This window comes from Sinohyriopsis cumingii, chromosome 3 (genome assembly GCF_028554795.1).
Source record: "Sinohyriopsis cumingii isolate HCF-2022 chromosome 3, ASM2855479v2, whole genome shotgun sequence".
Classification (NCBI taxonomy): domain Eukaryota; kingdom Metazoa; phylum Mollusca; class Bivalvia; order Unionida; family Unionidae; genus Sinohyriopsis; species Sinohyriopsis cumingii.
In genome coordinates, this window is record NC_142963.1 from 120,582,747 (window position 1) to 120,607,917 (window position 25,171).

Sequence of the window (25,171 nt, forward strand, 5' to 3'; positions counted from 1 at the left end):
ATTCACAACAAATAACTTGTAAAGGTTCTGGTAATGTATCAGATTATTTTGTACTGGACTATATAAACGAATCACATCCATGTTAAACTCCAAACGGTTAATTAAAGATCACATATCTCTCTCCATCTCTCTCTCTCTCTCTCTCTCTCTCTGTGTTCTTCTGTAAAATAGTATATGTTTTTATGATTTTATTTCCCGTTATCTCCCCAATACCAGTTTTGATCGCAAGAGCAAAACAATGCATAGGATCAAAATTATCTACCCAGTGTAGCCACCAAACCTAATTATGGTCATTTAAGACGCCTCGACATACTTGATATTCGGGAAGACAATAGAAGCTTTCGAGAAATATATGTTCAATAAAAGACTACTCAAGTAGACTTAAATGTTGTTCTTAAAAAATATTTCTAACGATTCAAAATATACATGTTTTCTTTCCTTAAATTTTTAGGAAATAATGTCTAAGACAGGGGTGGGAAACTACGGCCCGAGCGGCCCGCCAAGGGCTTTCATGAGGCCCGCCAAAGGTTTTCATGCGGCCTAAGAACAAGTCATCATTCGCACTGACTCTGTTTATCTTACCCTGTTCATCAAATAAATGTGCTTCTTTTGTTTGTAGTTAGGCGCTGATTGAAATTTGTATTTCAGATGTCTAAAGATACTGTAGATTATACAGCTCAGTGTTTGCGAAATACATTATGTGCATCTTCCATTGCCATGACAACTTGATATCCATGTATCAACAAATCATATCCATAATATCCCAAGTGGTCTAGTGGCTAGGATTCCGCGCTCTCACCGCGGCGGCCGGGGTTCGATTCCCCGCTTGGGAAACTTTTGTTTTAATCTATATCGTGCAAATATAGCATAAAGTTTTATCTTTACAAAGATAAGAAAAATTGTAGAAATTATATCTACGTTTCGACTTTCTGATCAAAAACAGTTTTTCTTAGGTGAAAGAGATTAATCACAATCAAAGTATTTGATTAAACATTACATTTATTCTCGCAAAAATTTAGTGTAAACACCAAAGGAAAACATTTTTAATACAGTGCTTCCATTATTCACTCGGCCAAATCGTGTCATATATGAATGATTTTATATACGCTTTCAAATGATTCGATTTTTACGAAGCTCTCTGAACAATTTACAGCGTTTGCCAACATTTAAGCATATTTAACACTAATTAATTTTATATTTAACGAAAATGAATTCACGATTGATTTTGGTGTATCGAGTTCCTCCTTTCCAATTTAAATGTTCTTGAAGTATCATTGTGATAATATCGATTATTAAATGGATAAAGAATATCGAATCTTGTTAATAGCAATATGACGCGTATAATTAGTATGAATGTGACGTCATAATATTACGCAGGTGCCTAGTATGAATAACGTCTGACACGATGTCTTTGATATGTATCGTACCGCAAATTTGAACAATGTAAAAGCGATGTAATATTGATCAAGTCATGAGTCTCTGCAGGGACAAACAATGAGCTCTTTCGATTTATTAAATATATTACGATATTACGGCACTTTGTACTTGAATCACGAAATAAATTGACGGGGTGGGAGACTTAGCCAACGTGGTCTTTAAATAAAGCGTAACCCTAATAGTATGAAAGTAATGCCACTGGAAATGCTAATGACTACTGCCATTTCCTTTAGTGTCCTCCGCATGATTGTTTGCGGAACGGAAAGAATAAAAACATGTACGTTTCCGTTACGTTTATCCTATGTTCTTTTCTCAGTCATAGGAATTATTCACAGATGTCCCTTATTTATTTTAATTCCCTGTTAAATTCAATAAATATTTCTTATAACAGAGGCACATCAGACTGCGAAAGAGCGTACACAGGAGGCAAAGAGCTAGATCTGTATGGCGTCACGTGACATCATAAAGCCCAAAAATGTTTAAATCGTTTCTTACTTATAACTTCTTTATAAAACTTTAATTTCAGACTAGCTTTATGGTGGATTATGGTTCACAAATAATTGCTAAAGGTCGAAAATACAAGTATCCAAATAAAAGTATATACCAATAAAAAAGCTCTGTATTTTCAGTTTGAAGACTGTGTATCCTGAATCAATTTTCTTCAAAGGCATCTATTGAGGAAGAAATAGAACCTAAGTGTATTTCCTAAGGCCAAACCTAGGCAACCGACTAGGACTGCAATGGCGGATGTTGAACCATCCACCCTTGAAATACGCGGTCTGCGCTCTACCATACAAGCTACCGCACCTACCTACATTGAATAAATGAAACGTCAATACGTCAAAGCTGATCAATCAATCAATACCCCATTTATGGTAGCTTCAATGCCATCACCTCCCCGATCCATCTCGCTGTGGCAATAGCGTCGGATATCTTTATTTAATTAACAGTGTGCTACGAACGAACGAATATTCACTGTATGATGCAGTCTCCATTGAGGCCCATATGACGATTGAAATAATAGAAAACTGGGCCATGAACGGACCGATATTCTAGAAAAAATCCGCCTTCGAATGTTCCACAAGCGAGAAACAACAAGCTACAGGAAAATGGACATCAGCTCTTGCACAGTGTTGGCCGGAACTTGATATTCAATCGTGGAAAGATAAATGCTATTCTTTACTAGAATCGTCCCATTGCGCATACCAAGTGAAATCAAGTACATAATGAGAACGAAAGTGAAATGTAAGTTACAGAAATTCCAAGAGGATAGTAAGTAAAATATAGTCCAACTTTCATCAGTTTCGGTGTAGTGCACGAGGTGTATATATGTCTCAAAATCAATTAAGTGTCGGCTGGAATCAGATTAGTAACAATATCGCCTCTTTCAGATGTAAGCTGTGATGACCCTGCAACACTGGCGACATATAGCTGTTTTCGGTCGTTTTTATTCTGTTTCTTCTGAATTTCATCTGAATTTGAGACTTCAGCGGTCAAATGATTTGTTTCACCAATTGCAAATATGCTTATTACCAACTTTAATAAATGTTCATAAAGATTACAAATTGTTTCAAAACCTTATGTATGATTTATTCGTGCATTTATATGATGTGTAGTTATCGAGTGAACAATGAAGCATATCAATTAAGTATCCCTGGCTTTTGGCATTGTTCAAATGAAAGATTTGCAACTTTCAATTGTTTTTGTAGTTAGCACCCGTTTTTCTTTAATCGAAAAATGCCGCCTTTATGACCAGATTCACAACAAATAACTTGTAAAGGTTCTGGTAATGTATCAGATTATTTTGTACTGGACTATATAAACGAATCACATCCATGTTAAACTCCAAACGGTTAATTAAAGATCACATATCTCTCTCCATCTCTCTCTCTCTCTCTCTCTCTCTCTCTCTCTCTCTGTGTTCTTCTGTAAAATAGTATATGTTTTTATGATTTTATTTCCCGTTATCACCCCAATACCAGTTTTGATCGCAAGAGCAAAACAATGCATAGGATCAAAATTATCTACCCAGTGTAGCCACCAAACCTAATTATGGTCATTTAAGACGCCTCGACATATTTGATATTCGGGAAGACAATAGAAGCTTTCGAGAAATATATGTTCAATAAAAGACTACTCAAGTAGACTTAAGTGTTGTTCTTAAAAAATATTTCTAACGATTCAAAATATACATGTTTTCTTTCCTTAAATTTTTAGGAAATAATGTCTAAGACAGGGGTGGGAAACTACGGCCCGAGCGGCCCGCCAAGGGCTTTCATGAGGCCCGCCAAAGGTTTTGATGCGGCCTAAGAACAAGTCATCATTCGCACTGACTCTGTTTATCTTACCGTGTTCATCAAATAAATGTGCTTCTTTTGTTTGTAGTTAGGCGCTGATTGAAATTTGTATTTCAGATGTCTAAAGATACTGTAGATTATACAGCTCAGTGTTTGCGAAATACATTATGTGCATCTTCCATTGCCATGACAACTTGATATCCATGTATCAACAAATCATATCCATAATATCCCAAGTGGTCTAGTGGCTAGGATTCCGCGCTCTCACCGCGGCGGCCGGGGTTCGATTCCCCGCTTGGGAAACTTTTGTTTTAATCTATAGGACTTCCGGTTATGACATCAGAAGGAAAACACGTTTGATGATCGCTCCGTGAATTTTCAAGTTTTTTTCCTTTAATAGACATTTTTTATGTTTTAATTTGTTACAGGTACGTTTATAAGATTTGTGTGATCGCATTCATATATAAGTGTGATATATTTTGAGTGTGTGGATAACTTTATCCACCACACAAAATACTATTTTCTGTGACAATGAATACAAAGCCTGGTCGTGCTGCACGTGCAGCACAAGGAGCTGACTCACACTCTAATGACACCAGTGGAATAGCTAACAATAAGAATGGCATGTCGAGTAACATCGATAGACAGACAGGAGCTTCTCGTCGTTTTGGGAAAGAATGTACCGTGGTGATTGATGTAAAGGATGTGAAGAAAATAAAGGCAAGTGATATTGTTAGAAGTGTAGAAGAATTAACCGGAGATATGTCGGTCTATGCAGTTGTGCCCAAAGGTGCAAATTTGTATGAGGTCACACTGCCGAGCAAGGAAGTAGCATATAATACCTTTGTGTGGAATTGATATTGGAAGTGAACACTTTGATTGTACTCTCTTATATTCAGACACTATTATTGTGTCAATTCTTCATTTACCAGCATACATCACCGATGATGATATAAGTATGAAGCTCGGTGAATACGGAGTAGAACTTCTTTCTCCCATTCAACGCAGATATTATCCTGGGACTAGTGTGGCTGATGGGACTCGTTATGTCAAATGTAAATTTCCACAGCAGGTAAAATCCTTGCCTTACAGTCTGAAATTTCAGACTGTCAATGGTCAGCAATACTTTAGAGTATTACACGACAACCAAGTTAAGGTATGTTCTAGATGTCTAGATCCGGGACATGTTATAAAAGACTGCCCTGATTTTGTATGCTACAAGTGTGGGGAGCAAGGCCATGTAGCAAAAAATTGCACAAGGCAAAGATGTGACAGTTGTGTAAGTTTTCCTCTAATGTGTACATGCAGGATATGCGACAAATGCCACAAAGAGGCGCAAACATGTATATGTTACAGAGAGGCCATTGCAGGGATTCATTCGCAAGTTGATGATGATACTAGGGAAGACATATTGGAGTTACCGAGTGACGAAGATGATAAAGAAGAAATTGAGAATGCAAAACAAGATAACGAGAGTGGAGAAAGTGGGGAAGAAAAAGAAAGAAGTGGAGTTGATATGACCAATGTAGAAATAGAATCTGAGGAGGAAGTAAACAACAATCATACAATTGGAGATGGATCGGGGACAGATTCAGATGATGACAGGAAGATGGCTGCAGACGTTGTTGAAAGATCAAACGAATCACGTACATGTCAAGAAAACGGTACTAATATCGAAAATTTCAAAGTAGTACAAAGGAGAAGGAGAAGGTTTAATCCAGTACCTAACCTGAAAATGAATAGCATGCGACGAACACCTATTAAGAAATGATCAAACACTCAACATTTTTTAATACTTTCAATACACTCATCATAATCATGGCTTTAAATATTGTATCTCTAAATGTAAATGGCTTGCGTAATTTGAATAAACTAAAGTCTGTTTTAGAAATATTTAAAGAGAAAAGAGGCCATATTTTATTATTGCAAGAAACCTTTTGGGATGATGAGTTTGCTGAAAGTATTAGAGAAAATGAGATTTGGAATGGTGACATATTTTATAGTAATGCAGACAATAGGAGGGCAGGTGTTGCTGTTTTAGTAGTGAGAGAATTGAGAAATCAGGTGACACAAGAAATGATTGAAAAGGGTAGGATTTTACATCTTAAAATAGCTATTGATGATAAAGTGATTGATTTAATCAATATTTATGCTCCAAATGTTGTGAAGGAAAGGTTTAACTTTTTCATGAAGCTAAATACATATTTACATAACAGTACTAGTGATAGCACTATCCTGGCTGGTGATTTCAATACAACTTTAGCAGGTATTGATCGACATAACAAAGCCTTACATATTTATGATGTAGCAGTGCGTGAACTTTATAAAATTATTCATGATAGAAATATTACCGATTTATGGAGATCACGAAATCCTAGTACTCGTAGTTTCTCCAGAAAACAAGTTGTACTAGGCGAAATGAAGCAGAGTAGAATAGATTATTTTTTGATTTCCTCAAAATTGCATTCCAATGTGCAAAATATTTATTATGCAGATACATCCTTTAGTGATCATTCTTTTGTATACCTTAAACTAAATACCTGCAAAGTGGAAACAGGGCCCGGATTATGGATACTAAATAACAATGTTCTTTTTGAGGAAAAATATGTACAAAGAGTGAAATCAATTCTTACCGAGGGAAAAACTGACGAAATGTATTTTAGTGAACCACTCATTTGGTGGGATAATGTAAAATACAAAATTAAAAAATTTTCCCAAGTATACTGTACAAGAAGAAATAAGGAAAGATTACAAGAATACTTTACATTGCAAAATAAATTAAAATCATTTTCAGAAAAAGTCGCAAATAAAGAATCATATGACATTAACAAATATGAAGAACTAAAACATCAGTTAAGTGACTATGAAACCGATTTTTGTCGGGGTGCTATATTGAGATCTAAGGCGAAATGGGCAATTGAAAGCGATAGAAATACTAAATACTTTCTAAATCTTGAGAAATATCGACACAACAAAAATGTAATCAATGAATTGATTGATGATGATGGTGTAATTATTTCAAATACAAGCGGAATCTTAGATGAAATACATCAGTTTTATAGTCATTTATATTCTTCGGTAACTGTTGATGATAATTGTACTGATTCACTTTTAAATTTTGTAAACTGTTCTGTATCTGATGAGGATAAAGATATGTGTGATGCCATAATAACAGTTGATGAAATACATACAGATTGACAGTAGAGTGGTATTGTAAACTTTATGATTGTATATATGATATTCTGTTGAACATCTTTCAGAGTGTTAAGATTGACAATATTATGTCGAGATCAATCAGATTTTGCGTTATATCACTTATTTATAAAAATAAGGGGGATAATAGAAGATTGCAAAATTGGCGTCCTATCAGTTTACTTAATGTAGATTATAAAATTTGGCAAGGATTTTGTCTACACGTTTAAAAATGGTATTACCCAAAATTATTTCTCAAACTCAGACATGTTGTATAGTTGGGAGAGATATTGCTGATACTATAGTCACTGTAAGAGATATTATAGATATGGTTGAGAGAGACAATCTTGAGGGATATATCTTAAAAATTGATCAAGAAAAAGCGTTTGACAGAGTTTGCCACTCATATTTGATTTCTGTTTTACGAAAGTTCGGTTTTGGTGACAATTTTATTCAGTGGATAAAGATATTTTATAATGAAATTAAAAGTAGTGTTAAATGCAATGGTCATCTAACGAAACCCTTTTTAATTAAAAATTCAGTCAGACAAGGTTGTCCTATATCAGCAATGTTATATGTATTAGCAGCAGAACCCTTAGGACTCGCTATCAAAGCAAATCCCACTATCAAAGGTATTCCACTCCCACTGTCTAGTAATACAAGTAAAGTTTTTCAACATGCAGATGATACAACCTTGACATTAGCGGACACACAATCCATTAATCAATCTTTTAATGTACTTGACTTGTATTGTAAAGGATCTGGTGCAAAGGTGAACAAGGAAAAGACAGAACTTCTGTGTATTGGATCTGGTAAACTTACTGATGATTATTGCAAACAATTACAAATTCAAATGTGTGATCAAGTCATCTTAATTTTGGGAGCTTATGTTGGAAAATGTGCAAAGTTATGTGAGCAACTGAACTGGAATGATAGATTGTCTAAAATTAAAAACTTATTGCAACTGTGGTCACAGAGATATTTGACAATACAAGGAAAAGTAACAGTTGTTAATAACTTATTAGTTTCTAGAGTATTGTACATAGTGTCAGTTCAGCCTCTTCCTGATATGATTGCTGATGAATTGAAGCAATTATTTCTCAGATTTATCTGGTCAGGAAAGTCCCATTTGGTTCACTATTATACAATAATTGGTGATAAGCGAAATGGCGGACTACAGTTAACTGATATAAAGATGAAAATGTATGCATTCAGACTAAAATTTTTAAAAAGATACTTTGATGTGAATTGCCATGCTATGTGGAAAAATACCTTTGATCACTTTTTATCTACTGTCCTGAACATGAGGTTGACCAAAGAGTTGTTTCTCATGTCTTTAAATAAGCAACAATTGAATACCCTACCTATATTTTACAGAGAAATGTTTCATGCATGGGAAAAACTTAGAAATAATATCGATACAAATATTGATGTGAGGAATGTTTTTGAACAACCTCTCTTTTTAAATCCTAATATTACATGTGCTGGTAAAACGTTGTTTTTCGCAGAATTTATAGAAGCAGGAATTGTTCGTGTTCAGGATATTACATATGAATTTGTACCTGGAATACTACCTTATAGAGCTATTCAAGAAATGATATACAAATCAAATTCTGAGATCAAAACAGATAAGATAAAAAAGACTATAATTGCATAATAGAAAGTATACCATTAGGCTGGAGAAATATTGTTGCAACAGAGTCAAAACCCACTGTAACCAATGGGAGAAATAATATGTTTCTCAGAGTTGATACAAAATTATATGACCTCTGTTTATGTACAACACAACTATTTTACAAGCTTTTATGTACGTTGATTTTTAAAGAACCAGCTTCTGTTTCCTTTTGGAGTAAGATATTTAGTTTGGAAAAGCATAAATACTGGAAATTGATACATCTACCTTTCAAGACCCCAGATTGTATAGATTTGGATTACAGAATAATGCACAATCGAATATTTACAAAAGAGAGACTAAAATACTATGGTAAAATTGATAATGACTTATGTCCAGTGTGCCAGTTGGAAACAGAGGATTTATTTCACATGTTTTTGAAATGTCCTGAATTAAGCTCTTTTAAGAATTATATTGTATATATAGTTGAGATTCTTTTTAAAGAATGTAGAGTTGGTGTTCTCAATAGCACTTCTTTCGAGCAAATGCTCATGATAGGATATAACAAAGAAACAAAATCAGTAAATAGTTATTTTTTGAACTACATTCTGAGCATTGCTCGATTGTGCATTTACAAAAGAAGAAACATTATGTCGTTATTAGGGAAACAAATAGACATCGAAAGATTGTTCCAATATTTGACTAGAAAATATATATTATATGCGTATCAACATTACAAAGACAAAAATCAGACTTTGATAACGAAGTATTTTGTAAAAGATAATCCTTTAATGAGAATGGAAGAGGATAAACTGTTTATCACATTGTAGAATCATTGTTTTGTACTATAGCATTACAAAATATAATTTTAGAATCAATGTTCTGTAATATAGCTTAACAAAATACTATTGTAGAATCATTGTTTTGTAATATAGCATAACAAAATACTATTGTAGAACCATTATTTTGTAATATAGCATTACAAACTCCTATGTAAATACTGACTGTATACTTTTAACATATATACTGTACAAAACGTTTTTTAAATAAAAAAAAAAAAAAAAAAAAAAAAAAGGATTCCTCGCTCTCACCGCGGCGGCCGGGGTTCGATTCCCCGCTTGGGAAACTTTTGTTTTAATCTATATCGTGCAAATATAACATAAAGTTTTATCTTTACAAAGATAAGAAAAATTGTAGAAATTATATCTACGTTTCGACTTTCTGATCAAAAACAGTTTTTCTTAGGGGAAAGAGATTAATCACAATCAAAGTATTTGATTAAACATTACATTTATTCTCGCAAAAATTTAATGAAAACACCACAGGAAAACATTTTTAATACAGTGCTTCCATTATTCACTCGGCCAAATCGTGTCATATATGAATGATTTTATATACGCTTTCAAATGATTCGATTTTTACGAAGCTCTCTGAACAATTTACAGCGTTTGCCAACGTTTAGGCATATTTAACACTAATTAATTTTATATTTAACGAAAATGAATTCACGATTGATTTTGGTGTATCGAGTTCCTCCTTTCCAATTTAAATGTTCTTGAAGTATCATTGTGATAATATCGATTATTAAATGGATAAAGAATATCGAATCTTGTTAATAGCAATATGACGCGTATAATTAGTATGAATGTGACGTCATAATATTACGCAGGTGCCTAGTATGAATAACGTCTGACACGATGTCTTTGATATGTATCGTACCGCAAATTTGAACAATGTAAAAGCGATGTAATATTGATCAAGTCATGAGTCTCTGCAGGTACAAACAATGAGCTCTTTCGATTTATTAAATATATTACGATATTACGGCACTTTGTACTTGAATCACGAAATAAATTGACGGGGTGGGAGACTTAGCCAACGTGGTCTTTAAATAAAGCGTAACCCTAATAGTATGAAAGTAATGCCACTGGAAATGCTAATGACTACTGCCATTTCCTTTAGTGTCCTCCGCATGATTGTTTGCGGAACGGAAAGAATAAAAACATGTACGTTTCCGTTACGTTTATCCTATGTTCTTTTCTCAGTCATAGGAATTATTCACAGATGTCCCTTATTTATTTTAATTCCCTATTAAATTCAATAAATATTTCTTATAACAGAGGCACATCAGACTGCGAAAGAGCGTACACAGGAGGCAAAGAGCTAGATCTGTATGGCGTCACGTGACATCATTCAACCCAAAAATGTTTAAATCGTTTCTTACTTATAACTTCTTTATAAAACTTTAATTTCAGACTAGCTTTATGGTGGATTATGGTTCACAAATAATTGCTAAAGGTCGAAAATACAAGTATCCAAATAAAAGTATATACCAATAAAAAAGCTCTGTATTTTCAGTTTGAAGACTGTGTATCCTGAATCAATTTTCTTCAAAGGCATCTATTGAGGAAGAAATAGAACCTAAGTGTATTTCCTAAGGCCAAACCTAGGCAACCGACTAGGACTGCAATGGCGGATGTTGAACCATCCACCCTTGAAATACGCGGTCTGCGCTCTACCATACAAGCTACCGCACCTACCTACATTGAATAAATGAAACGTCAATACGTCAAAGCTGATCAATCAATCAATACCCCATTGATGGTAGCTTCAATGCCATCACCTCCCCGATCCATCTCGCTGTGGCAATAGCGTCGGATATCTTTATTTAATTAACAGTGTGCTACGAACGGACGAATATTCGCTGTATGATGCAGTCTCCATTGAGGCCCATATGACGATTGAAATAATAGAAAACTGGGCCATGAACGGACCGATATTCTAGAAAAAATCCGCCTTCGAATGTTCCACAAGCGAGAAACAACAAGCTACAGGAAACTGGACATCAGCTCTTGCACAGTGTTGGCCGGAACTTGATATTCAATCGTGGAAAGACAAATGCTATTCTTTACTAGAATCGTCCCATTGCGCATACCAAGTGAAATCAAGTACATAATGAGAACGAAAGTGAAATGTAAGTTACAGAAATTCCAAGAGGATAGTAAGTAAAATATAGTCCAACTTTCATCAGTTTCGGTGTAGTGCACGAGGTGTATATATGTCTCAAAATCAATTAAGTGTCGGCTGGAATCAGATTAGTAACAATATCGCCTCTTTCAGATGTAAGCTGTGATGACCCTGCAACACTGGCGACATATAGTTGTTTTCGGTCGTTTTTATTCTGTTTCTTCTGAATTTTATCTGAATTTGAGACTTCAGCGGTCAAATGATTTGTTTCACCAATTGCAAATATGCTTATTACCAACTTTAATAAATGTTCATAAAGATTACAAATTGTTTCAAAACCTTATGTATGATTTATTCGTGCATTTATATGATGTGTAGTTATCGAGTGAAGAATGAAGCATATCAATTAAGTATCCCTGGCTTTTGGCATTGTTCAAATGAAAGATTTGCAACTTTCAATTGTTTTTGTAGTTAGTACCCGATTTTCTTTAATCGAAAAATGCCGCCTTTATTACCAGATTCACAACAAATAACTTGTAAAGGTTCTGGTAATGTATCAGATTATTTTGTACTGGACTATATAAACGAATCACATCCATGTTAAACTCCAAACGGTTAATTAAAGATCACATATCTCTCTCTCTCCATCTCTCTCTCTCTCTCTCTCTCTCTCTCTGTGTTCTTCTGTAAAATAGTATATGTTTTTATGATTTTATTTCCCGTTATCTCCCCAATACCAGTTTTGATCGCAAGAGCAAAACAATGCATAGGATCAAAATTATCTACCCAGTGTTGCCACCAAACCTAATTATGGTCATTTAAGACGCCTCGTCATACTTGATATTCGGGAAGACAATAGAAGCTTTCGAGAAATATATGTTCAATAAAAGACTACTCAAGTAGACTTAAGTGTTGTTCTTAAAAAATATTTCTAACGATTCAAAATATACATGTTTTCTTTCCTTAAATTTTTAGGAAATAATGTCTAAGACAGGGATGGGAAACTACGGCCCGAGCGGCCCGCCAAGGGCTTTCATGAGGCCCGCCAAAGGTTTTCATGCGGCCTAAGAACAAGTCATCATTCGCACTGACTCTGTTTATCTTACCGTGTTCATCAAATAAATGTGCTTCTTTTGTTTATAGTTAGGCGCTGATTGAAATTTGTATTTCAGATGTCTAAAGATACTGTAGATTATACAGCTCAGTGTTTGCGAAATACATTATGTGCATCTTCCATTGCCATGACAACTTGATATCCATGTATCAACAAATCATATCCATAATATCCCAAGTGGTCTAGTGGCTAGGATTCCGCGCTCTCACCGCGGCGGCCGGGGTTCGATTCCCCGCTTGGGAAACTTTTGTTTTAATCTATAGGACTTCCGGTTATGACATCAGAAGGAAAACACGTTTGATGATCGCTCCGTGAATTTTCAAGTTTTTTTTCCTTTAATAGACATTTTTTCTGTTTTAATTTGTTACAGGTACGTTTATAAGATTTGTGTGATCGCATTCATATATAAGTGTGATATATTTTGAGTGTGTGGATGACTTTATCCACCACACAAAATACTATTTTCTGTGACAATGAATACAAAACCTGGTCGTGCTGCACGAGCAGCACAAGGAGCTGACTCACACTCTAATGACACCAGTGGAATAGCTAACAATAAGAATGGCATGTCGAGTAACATCGATAGACAGACAGGAGCTTCTCGTCGTTTTGGGAAAGAATGTACCGTGGTGATTGATGTAAAGGATGTGAAGAAAATAAAGGCAAGTGATATTGTTAGAAGTGTAGAAGAATTAACCGGAGATATGTCGGTCTATGCAGTTGTGCCCAAAGGTGCAAATTTGTATGAGGTCACACTGCCGAGCAAGGAAGTAGCATATAATACCTTTGTGTGGAATTGATATTGGAAGTGAACACTTTGATTGTACTCTCTTATATTCAGACACTATTATTGTGTCAATTCTTCATTTACCAGCATACATCACCGATGATGATATAAGTATGAAGCTCGGTGAATACGGAGTAGAACTTCTTTCTCCCATTCAACGCAGATATTATCCTGGGACTAGTGTGGCTGATGGGACTCGTTATGTCAAATGTAAATTTCCACAGCAGGTAAAATCCTTGCCTTACAGTCTGAAATTTCAGACTGTCAATGGTCAGCAATACTTTAGAGTATTACACGACAACCAAGTTAAGGTATGTTCTAGATGTCTAGATCCGGGACATGTTATAAAAGACTGCCCTGATTTTGTATGCTACAAGTGTGGGGAGCAAGGCCATGTAGCAAAAAATTGCACAAGGCAAAGATGTGACAGTTGTGTAAGTTTTCCTCTAATGTGTACATGCAGGATATGCGACAAATGCCACAAAGAGGCGCAAACATGTATATGTTACAGAGAGGCCATTGCAGGGATTCATTCGCAAGTTGATGATGATACTAGGGAAGACATATTGGAGTTACCGAGTGACGAAGATGATAAAGAAGAAATTGAGAATGCAAAACAAGATAACGAGAGTGGAGAAAGTGGGGAAGAAAAAGAAAGAAGTGGAGTTGATATGACCAATGTAGAAATAGAATCTGAGGAGGAAGTAAACAACAATCATACAATTGGAGATGGATCGGGGACAGATTCAGATGATGACAGGAAGATGGCTGCAGACGTTGTTGAAAGATCAAACGAATCACGTACATGTCAAGAAAACGGTACTAATATCGAAAATTTCAAAGTAGTACAAAGGAGAAGGAGAAGGTTTAATCCAGTACCTAACCTGAAAATGAATAGCATGCGACGAACACCTATTAAGAAATGATCAAACACTCAACATTTTTTAATACTTTCAATACACTCATCATAATCATGGCTTTAAATATTGTATCTCTAAATGTAAATGGCTTGCGTAATTTGAATAAACTAAAGTCTGTTTTAGAAATATTTAAAGAGAAAAGAGGCCATATTTTATTATTGCAAGAAACCTTTTGGGATGATGAGTTTGCTGAAAGTATTAGAGAAAATGAGATTTGGAATGGTGACATATTTTATAGTAATGCAGACAATAGGAGGGCAGGTGTTGCTGTTTTAGTAGTGAGAGAATTGAGAAATCAGGTGACACAAGAAATGATTGAAAAGGGTAGGATTTTACATCTTAAAATAGCTATTGATGATAAAATGATTGATTTAATCAATATTTATGCTCCAAATGTTGTGAAGGAAAGGTTTAACTTTTTCATGAAGCTAAATACATATTTACATAACAGTACTAGTGATAGCACTATCCTGGCTGGTGATTTCAATACAACTTTAGCAGGTATTGATCGACATAACAAAGCCTTACATATTGATGATGTAGCAGTGCGTGAACTTTATAAAATTATTCATGATAGAAATATTACCGATTTATGGCGATCACGAAATCCTAGTACTCGTAGTTTCTCCAGAAAACAAGTTGTACTAGGCGAAATGAAGCAGAGTAGAATAGATTATTTTTTGATTTCCTCAAAATTGCATTCCAATGTGCAAAATATTTATTATGCAGATACATCCTTTAGTGATCATTCTTTTGTATACCTTAAACTAAATACCTGCAAAGTGGAAACAGGGCCCGGATTATGGATACTAAATAACAATGTTCTTTTTGAGGAAAAATATGTACAAAGAGTGAAATCAATTCTTACCGAGGGAAAAACTGACGAAATGTATTTTAGTGAACCACTCATTTGGTGGGATAATGTAAAATACAAAATTAAAAAATTTTCCCAAGTATACTGTACAAGAAGAAATAAGGAAAGATTACAAGAATACTTTACATTGCAAAATAAATTAAAATCATTTTCAGAAAAAGTCGCAAATAAAGAATCATATGACATTAACAAATATGAAGAACTAAAACATCAGTTAAGTGACTATGAAACCGATTTTTGTCGGGGTGCTATATTGAGATCTAAGGCGAAATGGGCAATTGAAAGCGATAGAAATACTAAATACTTTCTAAATCTTGAGAAATATCGACACAACAAAAATGTAATCAATGAATTGATTGATGATGATGGTGTAATTATTTCAAATACAAGCGGAATCTTAGATGAAATACATCAGTTTTATAGTCATTTATATTCTTCGGTAACTGTTGATGATAATTGTACTGATTCACTTTTAAATTTTGTAAACTGTTCTGTATCTGATGAGGATAAAGATATGTGTGATGCCATAATAACAGTTGATGAAATACATACAGATTGACAGTAGAGTGGTATTGTAAATTTTATGATTGTATATATGATATTCTGTTGCACATCTTTCAGAGTGTTAAGAATGACAATATTATGTCGAGATCAATGAGATTTGGCGTTATATCACTTATTTATAAAAATAAGGGGGATAATAGAAGATTGCAAAATTGGCGTCCTATCAGTTTACTTAATGTAGATTATAAAATTTTGGCAAGGATTTTGTCTACACGTTTAAAAATGGTATTACCCAAAATTATTTCTCAAACTCAGACATGTTGTATAGTTGGGAGAGATATTGCTGATACTATAGTCACTGTAAGAGATATTATAGATATGGTTGAGAGAGACAATCTTGAGGGATATATCTTAAAAATTGATCAAGAAAAAGCGTTTGACAGAGTTTGCCACTCATATTTGATTTCTGTTTTACGAAAGTTCGGTTTTGGTGACAATTTTATTCAGTGGATAAAGATATTTTATAATGAAATTAAAAGTAGTGTTAAATGCAATGGTCATCTAACGAAACCCTTTTTAATTAAAAATTCAGTCAGACAAGGTTGTCCTATATCAGCAATGTTATATGTATTAGCAGCAGAACCCTTAGGACTCGCTATCAAAGCAAATCCCACTATCAAAGGTATTCCACTCCCACTGTCTAGTAATACAAGTAAAGTTTTTCAACATGCAGATGATACAACCTTGACATTAGCGGACACACAATCCATTAATCAATCTTTTAATGTACTTGACTTGTATTGTAAAGGATCTGGTGCAAAGGTGAACAAGGAAAAGACAGAACTTCTGTGTATTGGATCTGGTAAACTTACTGATGATTATTGCAAACAATTACAAATTCAAATGTGTGATCAAGTCATCTTAATTTTGGGAGCTTATGTTGGAAAATGTGCAAAGTTATGTGAGCAACTGAACTGGAATGATAGATTGTCTAAAATTAAAAACTTATTGCAACTGTGGTCACAGAGATATTTGACAATACAAGGAAAAGTAACAGTTGTTAATAACTTATTAGTTTCTAGAGTATTGTACATAGTGTCAGTTCAGCCTCTTCCTGATATGATTGCTGATGAATTGAAGCAATTATTTCTCAGATTTATCTGGTCAGGAAAGTCCCATTTGGTTCACTATTATACAATAATTGGTGATAAGCGAAATGGCGGACTACAGTTAACTGATATAAAGATGAAAATGTATGCATTCAGACTAAAATTTTTAAAAAGATACTTTGATGTGAATTGCCATGCTATGTGGAAAAATACCTTTGATCACTTTTTATCTACTGTCCTGAACATGAGGTTGACCAAAGAGTTGTTTCTCATGTCTTTAAATAAGCAACAATTGAATACCCTACCTATATTTTACAGAGAAATGTTTCATGCATGGGAAAAACTTAGAAATAATATCGATACAAATATTGATGTGAGGAATGTTTTTGAACAACCTCTCTTTTTAAATCCTAATATTACATGTGCTGGTAAAACGTTGTTTTTCGCAGAATTTATAGAAGCAGGAATTGTTCGTGTTCAGGATATTACATATGAATTTGTACCTGGAATACTACCTTATAGAGCTATTCAAGAAATGATATACAAATCAAATTCTGAGATCAAAACAGATAAGATAAAAAAAGACTATAATTGCATAATAGAAAGTATACCATTAGGCTGGAGAAATATTGTTGCAACAGAGTCAAAACCCACTGTAACCAATGGGAGAAATAATATGTTTCTCAGAGTTGATACAAAATTATATGACCTCTGTTTATGTACAACACAACTATTTTACAAGCTTTTATGTACGTTGATTTTTAAAGAACCAGCTTCTGTTTCCTTTTGGAGTAAGATATTTAGTTTGGAAAAGCATAAATACTGGAAATTGATACATCTACCTTTCAAGACCCCAGATTGTATAGATTTGGATTACAGAATAATGCACAATCGAATATTTACAAAAGAGAGACTAAAATACTATGGCAAAATTGATAATGACTTATGTCCAGTGTGCCAGTTGGAAACAGAGGATTTATTTCACATGTTTTTGAAATGTCCTGAATTAAGCTCTTTTAAGAATTATATTGTATATATAGTTGAGATTCTTTTTAAAGAATGTAGAGTTGGTGTTCTCAATAGCACTTCTTTTGAACAAATGCTCATGATAGGATATAACAAAGAAACAAAATCAGTAAATAGTTATTTTTTGAACTACATTCTGAGCATTGCTCGATTGTGCATTTACAAAAGAAGAAACATTATGTCGTTATTAGGGAAACAAATAGACATCGAAAGATTGTTCCAATATTTGACTAGAAAATATATATTATATGCGTATCAACATTACAAAGACAAAAATCAGACTTTGATAACGAAGTATTTTGTAAAAGATAATCCTTTAATGAGAATGGAAGAGGATAAACTGTTTATCACATTGTAGAATCATTGTTTTGTACTATAGCATTACAAAATATAATTTTAGAATCAATGTTCTGTAATATAGCTTAACAAAATACTATTGTAGAATCATTGTTTTGTAATATAGCATAACAAAATACTATTGTAGAACCATTATTTTGTAATATAGCATTACAAACTCCTATGTAAATACTGACTGTATACTTTTAACATATATACTGTACAAAACGTTTTTTAAATAAAAAAAAAAAAAAAAAAAAAAAGGATTCCTCGCTCTCACCGCGGCGGCCGGGGTTCGATTCCCCGCTTGGGAAACTTTTGTTTTAATCTATATCGTGCAAATATAACATAAAGTTTTATCTTTACAAAGATAAGAAAAATTGTAGAAATTATATCTACGTTTCGACTTTCTGATCAAAAACAGTTTTTCTTAGGGGAAAGAGATTAATCACAATCAAAGTATTTGATTAAACATTACATTTATTCTCGCAAAAATTTAATGAAAACGCCACAGGAAAACATTTTTAATACAGTGCTTCCATTATTCACTCGGCCAAATCGTGTCATATATGAATGATTTTATATACGCTTTCAAATGATTAGATTTTTACGAAGCTCTCTGAACAATTTACAGCGTTTGCCAACGTTTAGGCATATTCAACACTAATTAATTTTATATTTAACGAAAATGAATTCACGATTGATTTTGGTGTATCGAGTTCCTCCTTTCCAATTTAAATGTTCTTGAAGTATCATTGTGATAATATCGATTATTAAATGGATAAAGAATATCGAATCTTGTTAATAGCAATATGACGCGTATAATTAGTATGAATGTGACGTCATAATATTACGCAGGTGCCTAGTATGAATAACGTCTGACACGATGTCTTTGATATGTATCGTACCGCAAATTTGAACAATGTAAAAGCGATGTAATATTGATCAAGTCATGAGTCTCTGCAGGTACAAACAATGAGCTCTTTCGATTTATTAAATATATTACGATATTACGGCACTTTGTACTTGAATCACGAAATAAATTGACGGGGTGGGAGACTTAGCCAACGTGGTCTTTAAATAAAGCGTAACCCTAATAGTATGAAAGTAATGCCACTGGAAATGCTAATGACTACTGCCATTTCCTTTAGTGTCCTCCGCATGATTGTTTGCGGAACGGAAAGAATAAAAACATGTACGTTTCCGTTACGTTTATCCTATGTTCTTTTCTCAGTCATAGGAATTATTCACAGATGTCCCTTATTTATTTTAATTCCCTATTAAATTCAATAAATATTTCTTATAACAGAGGCACATCAGACTGCGAAAGAGCGTACACAGGAGGCAAAGAGCTAGATCTGTATGGCGTCACGTGACATCATTCAACCCAAAAATGTTTAAATCGTTTCTTACTTATAACTTCTTTATAAAACTTTAATTTCAGACTAGCTTTATGGTGGATTATGGTTCACAAATAATTGCTAAAGGTCGAAAATACAAGTATCCAAATAAAAGTATATACCAATAAAAAAGCTCTGTATTTTCAGTTTGAAGACTGTGTATCCTGAATCAATTTTCTTCAAAGGCATCTATTGAGGAAGAAATAGAACCTAAGTGTATTTCCTAAGGCCAAACCTAGGCAACCGACTAGGACTGCAATGGCGGATGTTGAACCATCCACCCTTGAAATACGCGGTCTGCGCTCTACCATACAAGCTACCGCACCTACCTACATTGAATAAATGAAACGTCAATACGTCAAAGCTGATCAATCAATCAATACCCCATTGATGGTAGCTTCAATGCCATCACCTCCCCGATCCATCTCGCTGTGGCAATAGCGTCGGATATCTTTATTTAATTAACAGTGTGCTACGAACGGACGAATATTCACTGTATGATGCAGTCTCCATTGAGGCCCATATGACGATTGAAATAATAGAAAACTGGGCCATGAACGGACCGATATTCTAGAAAAAATCCGCCTTCGAATGTTCCACAAGCGAGAAACAACAAGCTACAGGAAACTGGACATCAGCTCTTGCACAGTGTTGGCCGGAACTTGATATTCAATCGTGGAAAGACAAATGCTATTCTTTACTAGAATCGTCCCATTGCGCATACCAAGTGAAATCAAGTACATAATGAGAACGAAAGTGAAATGTAAGTTACAGAAATTCCAAGAGGATAGTAAGTAAAATATAGTCCAACTTTCATCAGTTTCGGTGTAGTGCACGAGGTGTATATATGTCTCAAAATCAATTAAGTGTCGGCTGGAATCAGATTAGTAACAATATCGCCTCTTTCAGATGTAAGCTGTGATGACCCTGCAACACTGGCGACATATAGTTGTTTTCGGTCGTTTTTATTCTGTTTCTTCTGAATTTTATCTGAATTTGAGACTTCAGCGGTCAAATGATTTGTTTCACCAATTGCAAATATGCTTATTACCAACTTTAATAAATGTTCATAAAGATTACAAATTGTTTCAAACCCTTATGTATGATTTATTCGTGCATTTATATGATGTGTAGTTATCGAGTGAACAATGAAGCATATCAATTAAGTATCCCTGGCTTTTGGCATTGTTCAAATGAAAGATTTGCAACTTTCAATTGTTTTTGTAGTTAGTACCCGATTTTCTTTAATCGAAAAATGCCGCCTTTATTACCAGATTCACAACAAATAACTTGTAAAGGTTCTGGTAATGTATCAGATTATTTTGTACTGGACTATATAAACGAATCACATCCATGTTAAACTCCAAACGGTTAATTAAAGATCACATATCTCTCTCTCTCCATCTCTCTCTCTCTCTCTCTCTCTCTCTCTCTGTGTTCTTCTGTAAAATAGTATATGTTTTTATGATTTTATTTCCCGTTATCTCCCCAATACCAGTTTTGATCGCAAGAGCAAAACAATGCATAGGATCAAAATTATCTACCCAGTGTTGCCACCAAACCTAATTATGGTCATTTAAGACGCCTCGTCATACTTGATATTCGGGAAGACAATAGAAGCTTTCGAGAAATATATGTTCAATAAAAGACTACTCAAGTAGACTTAAGTGTTGTTCTTAAAAAATATTTCTAACGATTCAAAATATACATGTTTTCTTTCCTTAAATTTTTAGGAAATAATGTCTAAGACAGGGATGGGAAACTACGGCCCGAGCGGCCCGCCAAGGGCTTTCATGAGGCCCGCCAAAGGTTTTCATGCGGCCTAAGAACAAGTCATCATTCGCACTGACTCTGTTTATCTTACCGTGTTCATCAAATAAATGTGCTTCTTTTGTTTATAGTTAGGCGCTGATTGAAATTTGTATTTCAGATGTCTAAAGATACTGTAGATTATACAGCTCAGTGTTTGCGAAATACATTATGTGCATCTTCCATTGCCATGACAACTTGATATCCATGTATCAACAAATCATATCCATAATATCCCAAGTGGTCTAGTGGCTAGGATTCCGCGCTCTCACCGCGGCGGCCGGGGTTCGATTCCCCGCTTGGGAAACTTTTGTTTTAATCTATAGGACTTCCGGTTATGACATCAGAAGGAAAACACGTTTGATGATCGCTCCGTGAATTTTCAAGTTTTTTTTCCTTTAATAGACATTTTTTCTGTTTTAATTTGTTACAGGTACGTTTATAAGATTTGTGTGATCGCATTCATATATAAGTGTGATATATTTTGAGTGTGTGGATAACTTTATCCACCACACAAAATACTATTTTCTGTGACAATGAATACAAAACCTGGTCGTGCTGCACGAGCAGCACAAGGAGCTGACTCACACTCTAATGACACCAGTGGAATAGCTAACAATAAGAATGGCATGTCGAGTAACATCGATAGACAGACAGGAGCTTCTCGTCGTTTTGGGAAAGAATGTACCGTGGTGATTGATGTAAAGGATGTGAAGAAAATAAAGGCAAGTGATATTGTTAGAAGTGTAGAAGAATTAACCGGAGATATGTCGGTCTATGCAGTTGTGCCCAAAGGTGCAAATTTGTATGAGGTCACACTGCCGAGCAAGGAAGTAGCATATAATACCTTGTGTGGAATTGATATTGGAAGTGAACACTTTGATTGTACTCTCTTATATTCAGACACTATTATTGTGTCAATTCTTCATTTACCAGCATACATCACCGATGATGATATAAGTATGAAGCTCGGTGAATACGGAGTAGAACTTCTTTCTCCCATTCAACGCAGATATTATCCTGGGACTAGTGTGGCTGATGGGACTCGTTATGTCAAATGTAAATTTCCACAGCAGGTAAAATCCTTGCCTTACAGTCTGAAATTTCAGACTGTCAATGGTCAGCAATACTTTAGAGTATTACACGACAACCAAGTTAAGGTATGTTCTAGATGTCTAGATCCGGGACATGTTATAAAAGACTGCCCTGATTTTGTATGCTACAAGTGTGGGGAGCAAGGCCATGTAGCAAAAAATTGCACAAGGCAAAGATGTGACAGTTGTGTAAGTTTTCCTCTAATGTGTACATGCAGGATATGCGACAAATGCCACAAAGAGGCGCAAACATGTATATGTTACAGAGAGGCCATTGCAGGGATTCATTCGCAAGTTGATGATGATACTAGGGAAGACATATTGGAGTTACCGAGTGACGAAGATGATAAAGAAGAAATTGAGAATGCAAAACAAGATAACGAGAGTGGAGAAAGTGGGGAAGAAAAAGAAAGAAGTGGAGTTGATATGACCAATGTAGAAATAGAATCTGAGGAGGAAGTAAACAACAATCATACAATTGGAGATGGATCGGGGACAGATTCAGATGATGACAGGAAGATGGCTGCAGACGTTGTTGAAAGATCAAACGAATCACGTACATGTCAAGAAAACGGTACTAATATCGAAAATTTCAAAGTAGTACAAAGGAGAAGGAGAAGGTTTAATCCAGTACCTAACCTGAAAATGAATAGCATGCGACGAACACCTATTAAGAAATGATCAAACACTCAACATTTTTTAATACTTTCAATACACTCATCATAATCATGGCTTTAAATATTGTATCTCTAAATGTAAATGGCTTGCGTAATTTGAATAAACTAAAGTCTGGTTTAGAAATATTTAAAGAGAAAAGAGGCCATATTTTATTATTGCAAGAAACCTTTTGGGATGATGAGTTTGCTGAAAGTATTAGAGAAAATGAGATTTGGAATGGTGACATATTTTATAGTAATGCAGACAATAGGAGGGCAGGTGTTGCTGTTTTAGTAGTGAGAGAATTGAGAAATCAGGTGACACAAGAAATGATTGAAAAGGGTAGGATTTTACATCTTAAAATAGCTATTGATGATAAAGTGATTGATTTAATCAATATTTATGCTCCAAATGTTGTGAAGGAAAGGTTTAACTTTTTCATGAAGCTAAATACATATTTACATAACAGTACTAGTGATAGCACTATCCTGGCTGGTGATTTCAATACAACTTTAGCAGGTATTGATCGACATAACAAAGCCTTACATATTGATGATGTAGCAGTGCGTGAACTTTATAAAATTATTCATGATAGAAATATTACCGATTTATGGCGATCACGAAATCCTAGTACTCGTAGTTTCTCCAGAAAACAAGTTGTACTAGGCGAAATGAAGCAGAGTAGAATAGATTATTTTTTGATTTCCTCAAAATTGCATTCCAATGTGCAAAATATTTATTATGCAGATACATCCTTTAGTGATCATTCTTTTGTATACCTTAAACTAAATACCTGCAAAGTGGAAACAGGGCCCGGATTATGGATACTAAATAACAATGTTCTTTTTGAGGAAAAATATGTACAAAGAGTGAAATCAATTCTTACCGAGGGAAAAACTGACGAAATGTATTTTAGTGAACCACTCATTTGGTGGGATAATGTAAAATACAAAATTAAAAAATTTTCCCAAGTATACTGTACAAGAAGAAATAAGGAAAGATTACAAGAATACTTTACATTGCAAAATAAATTAAAATCATTTTCAGAAAAAGTCGCAAATAAAGAATCATATGACATTAACAAATATGAAGAACTAAAACATCAGTTAAGTGACTATGAAACCGATTTTTGTCGGGGTGCTATATTGAGATCTAAGGCGAAATGGGCAATTGAAAGCGATAGAAATACTAAATACTTTCTAAATCTTGAGAAATATCGACACAACAAAAATGTAATCAATGAATTGATTGATGATGATGGTGTAATTATTTCAAATACAAGCGGAATCTTAGATGAAATACATCAGTTTTATAGTCATTTATATTCTTCGGTAACTGTTGATGATAATTGTACTGATTCACTTTTAAATTTTGTAAACTGTTCTGTATCTGATGAGGATAAAGATATGTGTGATGCCATGATAACAGTTGATGAAATACATACAGATTGACAGTAGAGTGGTATTGTAAATTTTATGATTGTATATATGATATTCTGTTGCACATCTTTCAGAGTGTTAAGAATGACAATATTATGTCGAGATCAATGAGATTTGGCGTTATATCACTTATTTATAAAAATAAGAGGGATAATAGAAGATTGCAAAATTGGCGTCCTATCAGTTTACTTAATGTAGATTATAAAATTTTGACAAGGATTTTGTCTACACGTTTAAAAATGGTATTACCCAAAATTATTTCTCAAACTCAGACATGTTGTATAGTTGGGAGAGATATTGCTGATACTATAGTCACTGTAAGAGATATTATAGATATGGTTGAGAGAGACAATCTTGAGGGATATATCTTAAAAATTGATCAAGAAAAAGCGTTTGACAGAGTTTGCCACTCATATTTGATTTCTGTTTTACGAAAGTTCGGTTTTGGTGACAATTTTATTCAGTGGATAAAGATATTTTATAATGAAATTAAAAGTAGTGTTAAATGCAATGGTCATCTAACGAAACCCTTTTTAATTAAAAATTCAGTCAGACAAGGTTGTCCTATATCAGCAATGTTATATGTATTAGCAGCAG

At 34.2% G+C, this 25,171-nt stretch overlaps 4 non-coding genes across 4 annotated transcripts; all 4 read left to right on the forward strand.

Annotated features, from left to right (window-relative positions):
- Window positions 1-761: 761 nt before the first annotated feature.
- On the forward strand, window positions 762-833 carry Trnae-cuc (transfer RNA glutamic acid (anticodon CUC)). Its single transcript has one exon. It is a non-coding gene; the product is annotated as a tRNA-Glu (tRNA).
- A 3,131-nt stretch (window positions 834-3,964) lies between these two features.
- Window positions 3,965-4,036, forward strand: Trnae-cuc (transfer RNA glutamic acid (anticodon CUC)). The gene has a single exon. It is a non-coding gene; the product is annotated as a tRNA-Glu (tRNA).
- Window positions 4,037-12,790: 8,754 nt separating this feature from the next.
- Window positions 12,791-12,862, forward strand: Trnae-cuc (transfer RNA glutamic acid (anticodon CUC)). The gene has a single exon. It is a non-coding gene; the product is annotated as a tRNA-Glu (tRNA).
- Window positions 12,863-21,618: 8,756 nt separating this feature from the next.
- Trnae-cuc (transfer RNA glutamic acid (anticodon CUC)) lies at window positions 21,619-21,690 on the forward strand. Its single transcript has one exon. It is a non-coding gene; the product is annotated as a tRNA-Glu (tRNA).
- Window positions 21,691-25,171: the final 3,481 nt, after the last annotated feature.